Source organism: Musca autumnalis, unplaced genomic scaffold (assembly GCF_047663935.1).
Source record: "Musca autumnalis isolate F117 unplaced genomic scaffold, ASM4766393v1 scaffold_2, whole genome shotgun sequence".
Taxonomy (NCBI): Eukaryota; Metazoa; Arthropoda; class Insecta; order Diptera; family Muscidae; genus Musca; species Musca autumnalis.
Genome location: NW_027411755.1, coordinates 135,721,064 through 135,739,331, shown reverse-complemented (window position 1 = coordinate 135,739,331; position 18,268 = coordinate 135,721,064). Strand labels below are relative to the sequence as shown.

Below are 18,268 nucleotides of genomic sequence, written 5' to 3'. Positions count from 1 at the left end.
CAGGGAACCTCAAAAGTCAAATTACAGGCAGTTCTGTCAAACAGTGATGCTAAGGCCCTCAATATAGCGAAAATCGGGAGGTACCCTTATATGAGAGCTATACCAAAACATGGACCTACATATGTTGACTATCTTTAGTGAAGAAGTTTCGTGATTACTGAAAATTCTCTCGAACAGACGGAAATGGCTATATCGACTCAGAATTTTTTATATTTTTGGTTAAATAACAAATGTTTCACACTGGTATAAAGGAAAAATTGTATTGACAAATTTTAAAAAAATTAGAAAAAATGGTGATTGTTCGAATCCCACTACCAAATAGGACTTAAAATTGTTGTAATTGATCGTAGTTTAATACAAAAAAATTTCAACAAAATCGAAGGGGCCAATCATTGTTAAAAATTGATTTTAAATATTAAATCGCGAGAATTGAAACCAAGCACACTGTGCAAATTTTTGTTTTTATTTTTTATTAAATAGCTGATAAAGCAACAAGACATAATTTTTTTTCAAATTGGACTAATATTAAAAAAAGTTATGAGAATTTCTTTGCATAAAGTTTTTACAGAATTCGACTTTTTCAAGTCGCGATATCTCTGTAGCCGTTGGTCGAAAAAAATCTGAAAATATACTGAAATGTTTTGTTGATGAGAAGCATCACCACAGCAAAAAATAAAGGAAATCAAAAACATCATTTTAAAAAAGTGTCCGATTTCACTCAGAAATCCCCATATGTATTTCTACAAAAAATAACATCATTTCAGCTTTCGAAGATGGAAAATCTTGATAAAATTGTTTAAAAAATAGATAAATTATTTCGCGTTTTAACTTTTTGGTTTAAAAACAAGTAAGAACGGCGTTAAGTTCGGCCGGGCCGAACTTGTTATACCCTCCACCACAAGTTGTATTGAAGTAAAATGGAATAATTTGTTTCCTTTCGTTTATGAAGAAGACTTAATACTAAATTTCAGCAATTTCGGTTAAACAATGTGAGACACCATTCTATGTGGGCTATTTCAAAACGTCGATCTATACCGACAAATTTCTTACGGAAAGTTTTTAGGCTCAAAGAAGACTAAATACCAAATTTCCTATATTTCGGTTAGAGAATGTGGCTAAAACTAAAAAAAAAACCGAAAATCAAGAAGTACGCTTCTATGGGGATATAGGAAGACGTGGACATATACTGATAATACTCTTCTGGAATACTTTATTACTCTTGGAAGACGAAATAACGAATTTCAGTCATTTCGGTTGGATATTGACGTCGCAGTCTTCAGCATTACGAAAATCGGGAGGTACCGTTCTATGGGGGCTATATCGAAACGTGGACCTATACCGACGAATTTTAGTCAGAAATGGGACAATATGAAAGAGTGGACCTGTACAGACATATTTCTGGCGAACAGTTTTATATCACATTGAAGACTAAATACCAAATTGCAGCCATTTTGGTGGAATATTGAACACCCAACCTTCAAAACACGAAAAATCGGGAGGTACCTTTCCATGGGGGCTATATGAAGGCGTGAACCTATACCGACAAATTTAAAGGGGAAGTTTGAGTACCCCCAACGAAGTCTAAATACCAAATTTCAGCAATGTCGAAGAAATATTGAGGCCACAACCTTCAAAATACCGAAATTCGGGAGGTATCGGCCTATGGGGGCTATATGAAGACATGGACCGACACCGACAAAATTCTGGGAGAAAGTTTTGTACCCCTAAAGAAGACTACGTGCCAAATTTCAGCCATTTTGGTAGGATAATGAAGCTAAAACCTTCAAAATACCGAAAATCGGGAGGTACCGTTTTATGGGGGCTATAAGAAGGTGTGGACCGATACCAACAAAATTCTAGGGGAAAGTTTTATACCCCTAAAGAAGACTACGTACCAAATTTCAGCCATTTCGGTGTGATAATGAAGCGAAAACCTTCAAAATACCGAAAAACGGGAGGTACCGTTCTATGGGGGCTATATGAAGGTATGGACCGACACCGACCAAATTCTGGGAGAAAGTTGTGTACCCCTAAAGAAGACTACGTACCAAATTTCAGCCATTTTGGTGGGATAATGAAGCTAAAACCTTCAAAATACCGAAAATCGGGAGGTACCGTTCTATGGGGGCTATATGAAGGTGTGGACCGATACCGACAAAATTCTAGGGGAAAGTTTAATACTCCTAAAGAAGACTACGTACCAAATTTCAGCCATTTCGGTGTGATAATGAAGCGAAAACCTTCAAAATACCGAAAAACGGGAGGTGCCGTTCTATGGGGGCTATATGAAGGTATGGACCGGCACCGACAAAATTCTGGAAGAAAGTTTTGTACCTCTAAAGAAGACTACGTACCAAATTTCAGCCATTTCGGTGTGATAATGAAGCTAAAACCTTAAAAATACCGAAAATCGGGAGGTACCGTTCTATGGGGGCTATATCAAAACGTGGACCGATATATCCCATTTTCAATACCAACCATGCTGCATGTAATAGCAACTTCTGTACCAAATTTTGACTCTCTATCTTTAAAATTGCGAGCTGTATCTTGATTTCAACAGACAGACAGACGGACGGACGGACGGACGGACAGACGGACATGGTCAAATCGACATAGAATTTTATGCTGATCAATAATATATATACTTTATAGGGTCTCCGACGAATATTTCGATGTGTTACAAACGGAATGACAAATTTAATTATACCCTCCATATGGTGGAGGGTATAAAAATGGTGTATTGACGTTGCAACTAATGTTGCGTATGATAAATATTAAGCAGAGAAATTATAACATGTATCATACGCAACATTGGTGTTCTAAAGTCAAAAATTTCCATTTAAAAAAGCTTAAACACAAGAATATAATAGAAATCCGTTGTGAAACCCCGAATTGATGCATCAGAACTCCTGAATAATATTCGTGTAGCACAGTGTTAATAAAAAAGCAATCTTCATTGGCAACGCTGAAAAATTTAAACATGTTTACAATTCTTTACAATTATCAGAAATGAATATTTGAGAACTGTTATTTTTGGATATATTAATCTATATATGAGGCGCTCAGCGCCAAAACGGCCTAACCCATATGCCCACAAAAATCAAACTGACTATAAATATCTAACCGGAACCTTTTGAAATAAATACTAAAGAACTTCATATTGAATTTTTTAGCAGGTAGTATAACCTAGTGTTAACAATGCAATATGGCGAGGTAACATCAAACTTTCAACGGCGGCAAAATCAGGGTTTCGGACTCAAGGTATTTTTGGCTCGACTCCGACTCCAGGCTAGTTTTCTTCACGACTCCGACTCCGGGTCGACCCCGAGATTGAATTCCTATACCACTAAAAATTAATAAAATGTGCACACATTTTTAACTTTTTCCTATATGTGACCTATATAGGCTAATGTGTTAGTTTTTCCTTACATATTCATTAGAAAGGGCATTCGTTCGAATACATCCGAACATATCAATACTGCTTCTGCCGTCAACGAAACCCTGTTTTTATTAAAGCATTTTGCAGTGCCAACTCTATCTCGAAAACTAATAAACCAATTGTCATATATTTTTGTGGCCGATTTCGAGAAAAACACACTTTATATGCTGCATACCAATAAAATAAATTGTTCCCATCCAACGCTCATACTGAGGCATTATTTTTCCGATCGACTTAAAAATTTGACCACATATTCTATGATATTTATACTTTCTACTTTTTTCTGAAATTTATAAATAGGAATCATTCCTTAAACTTAAATTCAGCTCTCACATTTTGAACTTTGGCGTGGAGTCTATAATTTTATTGAATATTTGAGACATATTGTGTACACCACTCAGCACGTAGGCAGATGGATGTTTTTTGGAACTGAACAAGTAAAGAAGTATCAGTCGGCTTTGCCGACAGAGATATACCCTCGGCCTATGTGAACTGATACTTTTATCTACGGGCAGATCGAATCCACAACGAACAGCATCAGGGTATACATCGGGGTTGAACAATTTTGTGGAGGTACCCTAATGAGAGGACTGATATGGGTTATTTTAGAAGTTAAACTAAATTTGGACAAAGTATTAGGAGATCCAAAGTTTGGACCAAACTGGTTGCCCTGTTCAAGAGATATCGTGCATACCATTTAAGTTAGATTTTTTAAATATTGGGAGGAAGTACCGGAAGTTGTGGACCGGTTTGGACAAAATATGACGAATGCCAAATTTTGGACCAAATCGGTTGATCAGTTCAAGAGTTATCTGGCTCTCTTGTCACTACTTATGGTGTCATATGGGTCTTTTACAACTTTCGGGCTGTTTTCTCCAGAAGTAAGAACTTGTCCTGAAAAACGTTGACCGTCGTAATTGAGGAAGCGAATCGTCACCTGAAATGCCCAACGTTGAGGGTTACGTCTTTGGACATTTCAGGTGACGGAATGCATATTGCTTTAACAAAAATCAAATTGATTCGAGAGCAGGCCTTAGAGTGAACTTATCCGAAATTTTATGTTGGAGGTACCCCAAGGAGTGGACAAATATAGTCCATATTCTATTCTGGTCTTAACCTGGTAGATACATTAGGATGTGTAAAGTATGGACCAAAGCGGTCACTCCCTGGACCAAACTGGTTGCCCTGTTCAAGAGATATCGTGCATACCATTTAAGTTAGATTTTTTAAATATTGGGAGGAAGTACCGGAAGTTGTGGACCGGTTTGGACAAAATATGACGAATGCCAAATTTTGGACCAAATCGGTTGATCAGTTCAAGAGTTATCTGGCTCTCTTGTCACTACTTATGGTGTCATATGGGTCTTTTACAACTTTCGGGCTGTTTTCTCCAGAAGTAAGAACTTGTCCTGAAAAACGTTGACCGTCGTAATTGAGGAAGCGAATGCCCAACGTTGAGGGTTGCGTCTTTGGACATTTCAGTTGACGGAATGCATATTGCTTTAACAAAAATCAAATTGATTCGAGAGCAGGCCTTAGAGTGAACTTATCCGAAATTTTATGTTGGAGGTACCCCAAGGAGTGGACAAATATAGTCCATATTCTATTCTGGTCTTAATCTGGTAGATACATTAGGATGTGTAAAGTATGGACCAAAGCGGTCACTCCCTTCAAGAGTAATGGTGCGCACAATTTTTCCGAACAATTTTGAACTTTTGTGGGGAAGGTACCTGAAGGAGTGGACCGATATGATTTATCTTGGAACATAAACTAAGTTTGGACAAAATATTACGAAGGCCAAATTTTGGACCGAATCGGCAGATCCGTTCGAGGGTTATCTTGCGCTCCAACCACTACACACGGTGTCATAGGTGTTTTTGCACCTTTCAGGTATGGACTTGACCCTGATGAAACTTGTACCGTCATATAGGGGGCGGTAAATACAAGTTGTTACAGTAAACATCAAAGCGATTCGAGAGCAGCTCCTAAACTGAACTTTTTTCGAAATTTTGTGTGGGAGGTACCCGAAGGAATGGATCGATTGAGTCCATATTGGAACTTTATTTAAGTCTAGCAGAAATTTCACGATGTACAAAGTATGGGGAAAATCGGTTACTTCCTTCAAGAGTTACCGTGCGCACAAATTTTCCGAACATTTTCGAACTTTTGTGGGGGAGGACCGGAAGGAGTGGACCGATATAACCCATCTTCGAACTTAAACTAAGTTTGGACAAAATATTGCGAAAACTAAATTGTAATTTAATTTTAAATCAACTCCAAATTGTCTGAAACGGATTTCGTACAAACATACTTGGGGTCTAAAACCATTATTTCGACGAGGCACATTTTGCCCGTATGAAAGTGTATCGTTATCATAAATGCTGAGGGTATAAAAATTAGCAAACAATGAGATTTCGTTCATGAAAATATTCTACAAAAATTTTGCTAGGAAAATTTTATGTAGGGTCGATCCACTAGGACAAGAAATCGACATTGTTCAAATTTTTTCATTTATCACTTTTACCCGATCTTTTCTCATGAAAATACTATGATTATGTATTTGAATGTCTACATCTAAAGCCCTCATGGAGTATATAATGAATCCTAGAAGAAAGATTCGCCGTTTGTCAGACTTCTGAGTTATGGCGGGATGAATCTTTCGTTGACCAACAACGAATTTATGATGCCTAATTCAGAGGCGTAACCATCCGAATTTGATATATATTTAATAGATTATGCGAAATTTACTGGAATACATAAAAAATGGTTTTTTTTAGAAAATAACGGGTAAAACTGATAAAGGACAATGAAAACGTGACAATATCGATTTCTTGGATATGGGAAACCTGCATATAATTTCCGGTGGAATATTTTTGTAGAAAATTTCATTTTGTTTTACTTTTTCAGTTCAAGAACAAAAAGACATGGAAGAAACTGAGCTAGAAGGACAGCATATTCGACAGAAAGGTTCCTCATTCTATTTAACTGAAAACATGTCATCTAAAAATGATGAAACAATATCTCCAAACAGAGATATAAAGCTAGTTTCTCAATGATTTATGGGGGTCAATCAAAAAAATCATTATGTTATGACTCAGAAATTTCAGCTATGGGATCCTCTGGGGTTCCCAATTGGGGCTTTCATTCCCAAAAGGAATTTTCCTACCCCAGATCTTAACTTCCATGTTGGGTCACAGGGTATTCAATAAGATTTCCTATAGAGACCACAATGTCTCTTATAAAAGACAAGGATGACTTCTCATAAAAAAACAAGATGAGAATACCAATAGACCTTTGTGAGAAGACCAGTAAGACTTCTGACGAAATAAGTTAAATGTCCAATCTTAATTCGATTGTCATAGAACTTTACTTTTGTTTGCAAAAAATGTGACGAATCAATTGGATCAACAAAATGGTATGAATAGACTATACTTCAGAGGATAGTAAATTTTCTTGTGAATTGTCCTATAACTTAGTATAATATATAATTTGCATATACATATTCTTATGCCTTTATTTTAAAATAAATAATGATTTAAAAAAAGTGTTCTTGTTCCAAATTTAATGTTATATTTCTATAACTCGACTCCGACTCCAAAACCCTGGGCAAAATACACCTTACTAATGTTGGCGACTCTTCCAAAAGTGGTGTCTTAGGACACGCCGTTCGGACTCGGCGATAAACTGTAGGTCCCAACTATTTGTTACAATAAACTTATTTGTTCCATAAAGGAATTTTGATTTGCTGAAAGCTAATTCCCAGGGACAGTGGTGTAGGGTATCACATGGTCCGACTATAACCTTTGCTTACTTATTTTCAGCATCATTCGTCATGTTTATAGCTGAATTAAACATCGTTCCGAATTTCCAGCATTTAATTGAAACAAAAAATTTCACAAAAGGATTCGTGATCCGTGAAAACTTATGAACATCATTAGTGGTGTAGATTTTGCTTGCTTGTTTTGAAATGCGGTGGCTTTTTCTATGATTCTGATTGGAAATCCCTTAAAATGTGTCTATGTACGAGTATATCCGAAATATTTTATATATCTTTATCAATGTAAAGCATTCAGCTAAAATCATTGCAAATGTCATTCATAGACTAAAAAGTTTCATCATTCACAGAATGATTAAATCCTCAATATTCTTTTATTCAGTAATATTTCAATCATTTGTAATTGGCAAAATATACTAAAAAATCCTGCTCACACGTACGTATAAACTATATATCTATCATATAATAAATGTTCATCCTTATTTCTAGAATATTTTGAAATAAAAAATCAACTCACCCCAATTTGTTATTAACAGCTAATCCGTTTGTTCGGCATTTTTAGTTTTTGTTCATTAGATAACAACTTTTTCATTGGAAACATTTACCGACGGCAATTTTTTTCTATGATAGATTTAATGGTATATTGTGTATTTATTGCATAAATATATACAGACGCACATACACACGTAAATTAAATTAATTATTAAATACTGTATTGAATAAAAGAAAAAAAATTAAATTATTTTTTTTTTATTTTTATTATTATTTAATTAAAAAATTATATATTAATTATTGCACTTTAAATGAATAAAAAGCTCATTGGCTTAGTTGGGTGATGGATGGTGAAGGGGTGGGGGAACAAACGACAACGACAGCGAAGTTTTTTAAGCAGCGACGACAATGACAGTTTTCAGTACATCATAGGCCTATAGAGGTGAAGGCACGCACTGTCATTTTAGCCACGCACACGTTTTCACACAATCACATCAGACGAAATGAATTTCAGTTCAGACATCACTCACGCTCGCGGGATTAGATTTTGTTGGAGATTTTTTTCTAACGGCGGAATTTTGATGTTTTGCACAATTTTTCTAATTGAATTGTTTGATTTCTTTTTTTGAAATTTTTTGTTTGGAACTTTTTGGAAGTTTCGCTGCACTTTTTTCCAAAGAGGATTTGTTAAGAATAATTTTTTATTTTCCTTAATTATACTTAGAATTAATTTTTCCACAATATATTACATTTTTCACTATTCTTATCTTTCTGTACAATTCCTTTATTTGTTACTCTACTTTTGGGGGATATGCACTTGTATCCTTTATTGGCATTAAAATGTTTCTTCGTTGTATTTTCACACTTTTATGAGGTCCTTATAGAAATTCAGTGCTCTTGGTTTTTGAGTGTTTTACTTTTTTCCTTTGCTTTCAATTCCTTTTTTTCTGAGAAGCAGAGGGCTTTACGTCGTTGATGCTGCTATTTTTTGGGCTTTTCAATGTATTGGTGTTGGCTTTTAGAATTTAATATGTGACATATTGAAGAGAATTATATACTATTTTTTTTTTCATTTTTATGACAAGCCATCACATCGCAACAACAACAGCGAAAAAAATAGTTACGCACTAACTTAATAATCCATAGAAGAAGAAGAAAAAATTAACAAAATAACAAAAACAATTTTTTTCTTTCTTTTTTTTTGGAATAACTCGCAAAAATCCAGTTGTCAGCAGCCCACAATTATAGCCGTTTTTCAATACCAGAGAATTTTAATACACTTTTGGTGTCGTAGCCATCTCGTTGTAGTCATCATAGTTCTCCACCACGACACGACAACGTTAGTGTTTGGTGTCGTAGTCGATGTTATTTGAATGTCTCTCTCTAAAAATGGGGCCGGCCGCCAGCGTCAATGTTGCCGCTGACGTCAACGTTGCAAGTTATGTTAAGAAGGAACCAGAAGTGAGTCCTAATGACAACGGCAACAACAACGAGTACATATAACGTTTGTAATGTAGTCCTCCTCGTTGTTATCATTTCATCGTATAAGAAGGCAAAATTAGAGAAGGCTTCTTATACATTTTACCTTACACTTGCCAGAGGTTATTGCAATTTGTTGTTGTGTCGAAATATTATTATTTTATCAAATATAGCCACTGCTGCTGAGCCAGCAGGAGCAGCAACGGTAGCAGTGCCACAAAAAGTCCTGGCTCAACGTTATGTGCCAAAATCCAAACTAGAGCATAAAAGTTTTGGTGCTGCGCACCACTAACCAAACAGCCAACCAACAACAAGCCAGTACGCCAACCAGCCGTACGTTCATATTATCATCATCTCTCCACCATTATCCATTCACATTTGCACATGTACACCTCTCCAATAAAGTCGCGGTGTCCAGAAAACAGCCAGACCGACAGACATTGGCAATGTTCAAATACAAGTAAATGAGCACAAACAAAATTGTATACAACAGCATCAACAACAATAATATTTGGGAGTCCCCCATCTCATTATAATAAGGCTCTCAGAGGAAAGAGAGCAATCTGAAAAAAAACACTTGAGAGAGTATATCCCCAAAAACCGTCCCCAACAAAAAACGTGTAATTTATATTTTTCCACTTTCTCTCAGTGTGGCTTTCGGCCTCTCTGCATATTATGTTGTGATTATCTCTTTGACAGAATTTTGCATCCAACCAACTAAATGAGCCACACTTCTTCAGCCTGAGAGCACAGAGCTCCAATGAATGCCTCAGCCAACAATAGCACTCAAAACTTTTTTTAGTTTTCATTCTTTTCGATTTTCTGCTCACAATAATTTTTGTTATTTATTCTGTATTTTTCCGGTTGCTCTGTTATTATGTTCTTGCCTTTGCCTTAGTCCGTATCGCATCGTCTATACAATTTGCCAAGCGACGACGGCAAATGCTTTGCTTGTTTTGACCATTTCGCGTCGCACACTCACTATACTCGACTCGAGTCACCACGCGTCGTTGTCCGACGACGTCCGTTGTATTGGACACCACACACAATCGCTAGCAAGAGCTATTAAAAGAGACCCCCAAACAACCACTTGGTCTCTGTTGTACTGCTGGAAGTTGCATACTAAAAGTTTATTCACAAATTTATTTACAACTGATTTTTTTGTTGTTGCGGCTGCTGCCGCCGCTGCTGTTGTTGTTTTGGTAGCTCTGCCACCATCATCATCAGGCTTTGCATTATGCCGTGTGGCATCGTATTGCTGTCTGTCGCTCGCTTTGTCTGTCTGTATGTCGCTAAGTTGCCTTGTACAAATAGACGAGATATCTTAAGTTTTACTACATATTCACCACCAGCCAGTAGACAGAGTTTTTCTTCTCACAGAGTTATGTTGCAAGTGTTGTGTTTTTTTAGATTTATTTTTTTGCTTTTATGTTTGGGAGGCATCCACACTACTAACATGGCCAACGGCAGGACGGCCACACTTGTTCATCTTCTTCCTTGCCACACTAAGTGAAGGTGGAAAAAGACATCCAGTCAGCCAACCATCCGACCAACAAGTAAAAAGAGCAAATCCTTGAGATAAAAAGGCAAACACAATAAAATGAATGGACCGACCGACTTGAATGAATATTGATTTTATTTCTCAGATTTCTAAATTTGTAGAAAAAAAGGATAAATAATAATTGTATTAGGTTAGATTTTGTTGGTTTCAGTTTGTGTTTATTTAATGACGAGAGAACAGAACCCTTCACCTCGCACGAGCTCATCACACTAACAAACATTCATATGCATGTAGGACATGTTGGTACCATTTGTTTTGGACATTTATAAAAATGGTATGATAAATTGATATACCAATTTTATGGATGTAAGAGGAAGATTTTTCAGTATAGAAATTGTGAATTAAATACAATACAAATAATTGAAACAAGCCACTGCATTCAGATGCAGTATGTAGCGGTGAAATTATCATAAGCACATAGAGGAACCAATTAGCCCAAATAAATTTGCAAATGATTCAGTTGCCAAGATTGGAGACTTTTTCACAATACATGGAAGATTATTTTTTACAACATATGGACGGGTTTTACGACTCAGAAGTTTAAAGAAAAGTTTCGCGAAGTCAGGAAAATTTCATGTTCCACATGTCCGTCCATCCGTGGCAATGCTAGGGTGCATCCACGAAAATGGAGATAAGACGCTGAAATTTTGGGAAGTTGCGTCTTTTGTTTGCAGGAAGGTCAAGTTCGATGATGGGCTATATCGGTCCACGGTTTGGTATATCCCCGATTTCAGGTATTTTGACGTTTTAGTCACATTTTCAAACCAAATTAGTAGAGTGGTGCCAAAGGAACTATATGGAACTATTTAGTTCACTTCTCAGTTCCAATGTCCCACATTTGCGTATACGTAATATGACACGTTACATTTCATGATGTTACTCATACGTTTTGGAACTAGTACAATGAACTAGGAACTAGATTACCCAACTCTACAAATAAGCAATAATTTGACATTTAGGGTTTTTGATGGTCAACAAAATTATATTCCAAAAATTGTGGACATAGCTCCATGGTTTGGTATAGCCACCATACAACGGTACCTCCCGATTTTCGGTAGTTTGAAGATTTTTGCTACAATTTTTAAACGAACTAGCTGTCATTTGACATTTGAGGTTCTCAGTGACAACCAAACTTCTCCACCAAAAATTGTCAACATAGGCCCGTGTTTGGGTGTAGCCCCTATATAATGGAATCTCCCGATTTTCGGTATTTTGGGGGATTTAGCTACAATTTTTTACCGAACTAGCTGTAATTTAAAATTTGAGGTTCTCTGTGGTCGCGAAACTTCTTCACTAAAAATCGTTAACATATGTTACAGTTGTTAATAGAACTAGCTGTAATTTGACATTTGAGGTCCTCTGTGGTCACGAAACTTCTTCACTAAAAATCGTCAATATAGGTCCATGTTTTGGTATAACAGCCATTTAACGGTACCTCCCGATTTTTGGTATTTGGATGGTTTGAGCTACAATTTTAAACTGAAATAGCTGTAATTTGACATTTGAAGTTCTCTGTGGTTTTCACTAAAAATCATCAACATAGGTCCATGTTTTGTATAGCTCCCATATAACGGTACTTCCCGATTTTCGGTATTTTGAGGTTCATAGCTACATTGTTTGACGGAACTACCCGTAATATGACTTTTGGGGTCTCCTGCAGTTGTAAAACTTTTCCACCAACAATTGTAAAGGTAGGTCCACACTTTGATATAGCCCCGTAGGTGGTACCTTTCACCTTGCTGACCACATTTTTTTAGATTAAATTAGATAATTTAGGCATTTGGGGTATCCGCGGTCGAAAAATTTGATCGCCCAAGATTGTGAGAGAAAAATAATTATTCTATTTTAGTTAAGACTATGTTACGGTGGAGGGTATAAAAGGTTCGGCCCCGTCGAACTTAACGACTTTTTACTTTTTACCCTAGATCACACTATATTAAAGGGTATTATGTCTTTGTGCGTTTGTATGTAACATGCATCACATTCTGAGTCGATTTATGCATGTCCATCCGTCTGTCCATGTACGTTTGGAATCTAAGTACAGTTCTCATTTCGGGTTAAAATTTACGTAAATTTTTGACCAAATTTTGCTGCCTTTTAACAAACAGTGGCAATAAGTGGCTTAGTAATGTTAAAATTTACAAAAAAACATTGTTCCACAACATCCCATACGGGACAAGGGATACTTCTCTCATATCAATGAGTGCACCCCGATTCATATTTAGCTCAATGATATGGGACCTACTGTTTATCGCCGAGTACGAACGGCGTGTCCTAAGACACCACTTGTGGAGAAGTTTTTCAAGGCTGAAATACTCAGAAAATGTCGCCAACATTACTGAGGGGTATTTTGCCACCGTTAAAAAAATGTTTGATGTTGTCTTGCCGGGGAATCGAACCCCCGACCTAATGCGTGCAAGGCGGGCGTGCATACCATTGCACCACGGTGTTAAAATTTATTTGCAAAAATTTGAGCAATTGCAAATTGGGGGTCCCAGATAGGAAGAAGACTATTGATTTTGGTGAAGTTCGGGGTCGAATGTCACTTAAAGAATAGAATATTACTTTTACAATGATGCAAAGTATGTTAGCGTAGTAGCACAGTGGTTCAGAATCGGAATATATTTTGAACGGAATATATTTTCATAATTCTTTTCTTGTCGGACAAATAACATAATTACCTTTCCGATGCATTAAAAATCTTATTGGTATATTAGTTGCAGACGAATTCAAGGTCAAGGTCAAAGTTAAAAATTTGATTTATTTAAAAAAGGTCAAACACAAATAAACAAACCATAAAAATAAAAAAATTAAAAAAATGGATTTTTTTATAAAAAATTTTTTTAAAAAAATTTAAAATTTTGTCCGAAATTAAAAAAAATCCTCCTGTCATAAAACTCATATAACTCTTATAGAAACTCATATATTAAAAATGTCCATTTGTATAAAAACGCTATAATTGATATGGGAAACGGTATGGAAGAAACACACATTTTATGTAATTTCAAAAAAATTAAAAAGTGTTAAACGGACGGAACGGGGCGAATATAAAAGTATATAAGGGCTGAAAGAAGACATTCTTGGGCATCATTCTGTAAAAACGGAACTTTGTTCTAAGCTGTTCCCTAAAAGTTCTAGTCCACTAAAATTGGAATTTCACTAAAATATAGTACCTGAGGAAAAATAAAATAGCTCACTTCGTTAAACGCTACGGTAAAACGCAGTTCTTAAAGGCAACAATCCCGCCTATCTAACAAAAGTGCAACGAACACAATATCTGTTATAGTTATAGAGAAATAGCTATTTCTTTCTTCAGAAATTTGGTCGTCTTTAGGAGCACATCTTATAATATTTTGACCTATTTTTTTTTTGTTTCCATAGTTTCAATATGTTTACTATCTAACCCCATATAGAAATTAACAACCGTTGACGACAAAAAATCGATTCATGAACCACTGTGCGTAGGTGGTCAAACAATGGAGGTATCGCTAATTCATCCAAGTTTTTTCATTTGTATACCCTCCACCATAGTATGCAGGGTACATTAAGTTTGTTTTTCCGTTTATAAAGCATTAAAATTATAATGTATATGAATATGGGGATTTCTGAGTGAAATTAGACAATTTTTCAAAAAGTGGTTTTTGATTTCCTTTATTTTTTGCTGTGGTGACTAACGGTTTCAGAGATATCACTCATTGAAAAAGTCGAATTCTGTAACAACTATATGCAAATAAATACTCATCACTTCTTTAATATTGGTCCAAATAAATAACATTTTTTTTTTTTATTTTTTATCAGCTATCAAATAAAAAATAGAAAACATTTTTGCACATTTGCACATTGTGCAATATTCGCGATTAAATATTTAAAAAATAATTTTTATCAAAAATCATACTCTTCGATTTACTTGAATTTTGTTGAATTTAACGACGATTAATTACAGATTTTAAATCCTTTATGGTAGTGGGATTCGAATAACTACAATAATTTCTTAATTTCCTTCTTTTTTAATTTGCCAATACAATTTTTCCTTTATACCAGTGCGAAACATTTGTTATTTTACCAAAACAAATAAATAAAAATACTTACAATACATTTTTTAACATTTCGTTTGTTGATTTATTTAGGAATCTAAAAACTTCTTTATTTTGCGATTTTAAGAATGATTTAGCAATTATTGTATCAACATAAGTGGGTATTACTGAATAAAGTTATTTGTGCCAGCGCACAGTGGATCCACCCATTGGCCAAAAATAAAAAAATGAATGTCAAAATTTCGGTACCACATCTGGCAACTCTGACAGCTATGACATGGACCTTTTTAAAAATATATTAATTTTTGTTTCATTCAAACACGACCTATACTTTACGTGCAAGTAAATATATTAAAAATATCACGAAACTAATACGTAGTGGATTTTGAAGGAGGAGGTAATAGCGTCATTTTCATTAAAAAATAGTGTTTAAGCGTGTTGTGGAATTCTAGTTTGCTGCATATTTTCTTAGAGTATTTTGTAATGACAATTCGATCATATACTTAAATTTTACCTAAGGTTTCAGTAATGATGCCCACCAGTGCCCACCTCGGGAATAATTTACCAAAGTAGTTCATGGGTTTAAGATTATTCGGTATTAAAATCAGCTGCCATCTAGTGCCAGACTATAAATGGTGGGCCGCTGACTAAAGCTGCCCTAAAATAGGGTTTCTATGGATATATTAGCGTATAACTCTGTTATCTGACCACGTACATTGACATAATTGGTATCAGTGGCAAGATGCTGAAATTTTCTTCCAAATTTGTCTTACGTTGGCTGTACGTGCCTTTCAGGAAGAACGCTATAAGATCTATATTAAAAATGTTACCAATTTTCAGACAAAAATGTGAATTTTTTTAATCCGCTAAATTGGTTGGATTTTATGTTGTTTTGGAGATTGTTTTGTTTCCCAAAGCCTATTTTTGCATCATAAGATAATCGGAAGCTTCGTTCATGTCATTTTGTATTAACAGCATAAAACAATTCTTACCGTATACCCCCTCCAGAAAGGAAAGGGGAGAGAATGTTACGCCCATGGTTTCTTAAAACACTCTTCGCAACAGCACAAAGCTGTAACCGGCGCATTGGCTTGATTTTTACACTCTAAATATTTTTGGCCACTTTCTCCATACAAGTGGATCCACTGTGCAGCGATAGTTTTAGCCATTGTATATTTCACATTCAAATCCTCTTTCGTATTTAAGTAATCATCTTCTGAAGATATATCACTTTAATATTTGGTAGATTATTCGGCTCGGATGCCCAGTCATATCCTACACTGAAAATGGTGCAACATGAAATAAAAAATGTAAACGTTGATAACTTGGAAACGAGTTGAAATTTTTAAACAATTCAAAAAACAATTTTGTAGGCTGAAAATTTGTCTTTAAGATGGCATACAAAAATATTCCAGTTACAGTACTGTTATACTAAAATTTACCGGACAACAAAAAATTTGCATTTTTAAAATGAGCATTGATGCACCACACTAATAATTGGTTCCCTATAGTTTTCAGTAGTTTTGTCATTGATTCCGATAGAAAAAATGCTGTTCCTGACGTAAATTTGGCATGTTTGTGTTTAATGCCCCTTTGTAGGCAATTTGACTAGAAATTTGTAGTTTTTGAAGTTATTTTCCAAAAAATGACTATGGAAAATCATTAAGGGTTATGTCCAGAGTACGTAGAAACAATATAATGATATATAGAAAGTTCTGTATTATCCAGGCTTGCCCTATATTATACTAGTCTTTACCGTCGTTGCCCTGATAGAGGTAAAAATCAGAACATAGAAAATAATTGTTTACACTTTTCTCTGAAAATAGTTTTTAGAAATATTGGTAACAATGTTTTGACCATGCTGGCTTTTATAAAAACAAAATTTTCAACACCCTTTGTTGCCATTGAAGCCCAAACAATAATACTTCTTACGAAGCGTTTTGATAGCGACAGCTTATTTATTTAAACTCAGGTGTGTGTTGGCTTCTTCCACAAGTAAAATATCGATTTTACGCTAGATATGTCGATTTTCATCCGAACTATGAATTTTATTCCACACAATGCCCGCAAAAATAAGAAATAATTTGAAAAAACCCGCACCAAAAAAGAATTGGATTGACTCTTTGAAACTCGTCGAAGGGCGTAGTATAGTTTGGCTTAAATGGTAACAATGGTTGATGAATTTTTTGTTTTTATAAAAGCAAACATGATCTCGACATTGTTAGCAATGTTTCTAAAAACTATTTTCAAAGAAAAGTGCAAAAAATTTTGTTCTATGCCCTTATTTTTACCTCTATCAGGCAACGCCGGTAAAGACTAGTATATAATATAGGGCAAGCCTGGCTGTTTTTAAAAATGCCAATTTTTGTTTTCCGGTAAAATTTTAGTATAACGGTACTGTAACTGGGATATTTTTTATGCCATTTTAAAGACAAATTTTCAGTCTACAAAATTGTTTTTTAAATTGTTAAAAAATCTCAACTGGTTTCCAAGTTATCACTGTAATTCCCGAGCTTTAGTTATTTGATCATAAATTTACATAGTTTATTGTCCGGCAGATACAATAATTGCTAATTTATTTTCAAAATCGAAAAATTACATTTTTAAGATGATTAAATTCCTAAATAAAACAACAAAAGAAATGTTAAAATAATGTAATTTTTTATTTATTTATTTTTTTGATTGTAAAATAATAAATGTTTCACACTAGTAAAAAAAATTGTATTGACAAATTTAAAAAAATTAAGAAAAAAAATAGTAATTATTTGAATCCCACTCCAAACATGACTTAAAATCGGAATCGAAGATTACAATAATAAAGAAGTTATAAGTACATATTTCTTTGCATATATTTTTACAGAATTCGATATTTTCAAAGCGCGAATTTTTGCGACTCCGACTCTGGAATCGATTCCAAGTGTTCCTTCCAAATTGTTTCCGCTGTATCTTACAGCTAAAAGTAGTATTTTTACTGATGACATGTAGGGTATCTGATATAAAAACTTTTCATTTTAACAAACGATGAGAAGACTTGACGGCCTTTATGAGCAAAATATGTATTGACTAATATGTTCTACCTACAGTTTCACCAACATTTCGATAGCTTTTTCCATAATTTACCTACAATTTTTATTTTATCAATCTTTTCTTTGCCCTTCTTTTCCATTCTTGAAATAATTTACTCTTTTAAGTTAAGCGTGCAATCGAGCTCACAGAATAATCAGTTGTGATAATATTGATAAAAAATGGGCGAAAACTGCAAAAAACTAACGGTACTATTACAATATACAAAGTGAACGCAGTCTTTTTTGGGTCTCAAATTTTTATTCTTGTACTAAAAAACTGTTCTCAATTACCCATTTATATAATGTTTTAGTATCATTTTTGAAAAGTTGTAAGGTGAACGTGGACTTTCTGAGCTATGTGTATATATTCTGGTAAAAACATAGACAAAACAAAATATAGACGACGCACGGTGGAATATTGTT

At 34.8% G+C, this 18,268-nt stretch overlaps 1 protein-coding gene across 8 annotated transcripts in view; it reads right to left on the bottom strand.

Moving 5' to 3' along the window:
- The window catches only part of salr (spalt-related), a 120,545-nt gene extending 110,236 nt beyond the window's left edge, over positions 1–10,309 (bottom strand). For 2 of the 8 annotated variants that reach the window (XM_073969418.1, XM_073969422.1), the window contains exons 1-2: positions 10,073–10,309; positions 7,732–7,924 (exon numbers count right to left, since the gene is read on the bottom strand). The gene's annotated coding sequence lies outside the window, so the exon portion shown is untranslated. Of the gene's footprint in view, positions 1–7,731; positions 7,925–8,455; positions 9,230–10,015 lie in introns of those variants that run through there. The other 6 variants (XM_073969420.1, XM_073969424.1, XM_073969421.1 and 3 more) reach the window with 5 other exon arrangements.
- Positions 10,310–18,268: the final 7,959 nt, after the last annotated feature.